We start from the raw sequence: 692 nt of genomic DNA, 5'->3' as shown, positions 1-692 counted from the left end.
AGTATATATATACACACACACACGTTAAATTGCATAATTGAGTGTGTACACATAAATATATATATATATACCAACATATATTCACACACATCTATCTATCTATCTATCTATCTATCTATCTATCTATCTATCTATCTATCTATCTATCTATCAAATCACACGCCCAGAACGCAATACAGTAATGATATTTCAAAGAGGAAATGTCCTTAGTGGGTTCAAAAGGTCGAGCGAGCATTCACAGAAAGAAACTTAGTTGTAAACATTAATAAGTTTCAAAAATCTGCTAACTTCATCAACGGAACATCATGTGATTGACTCTGACGCAACTATTGCCTGTGTCTCTTGTTGAATGTAGACACACTCTTTCACACACATACAAACACACTCATGCACAAACACATATACACATACATACATACATACATATATATATATATATGGTGATTGTTCCATCTTTAAAGATGATTGCTGTCTCTATGTGCCTTCTCATTGTCAATGGCATTTTTGATTTTCTGTCCATGACCTCTCAGATAACTATTCCCACTCGTCGTAAGTCTTCTTGGTTTGAAACATAGGTGACTGACAAAAGTTGTAATTGACTGTGCGCTTTCGACTAGTTAGGTCTGCTAACATCTTCGCTCTTCCAATGCCACAGGGCTTTCAGTAGATAGAATGACAATTGAAGTCACCAA

Source organism: Octopus bimaculoides, chromosome 20, assembly GCF_001194135.2.
Source record: "Octopus bimaculoides isolate UCB-OBI-ISO-001 chromosome 20, ASM119413v2, whole genome shotgun sequence".
NCBI lineage: Eukaryota > Metazoa > Mollusca > Cephalopoda > Octopoda > Octopodidae > Octopus > Octopus bimaculoides.
This window is presented reverse-complemented; position numbering follows the sequence as displayed.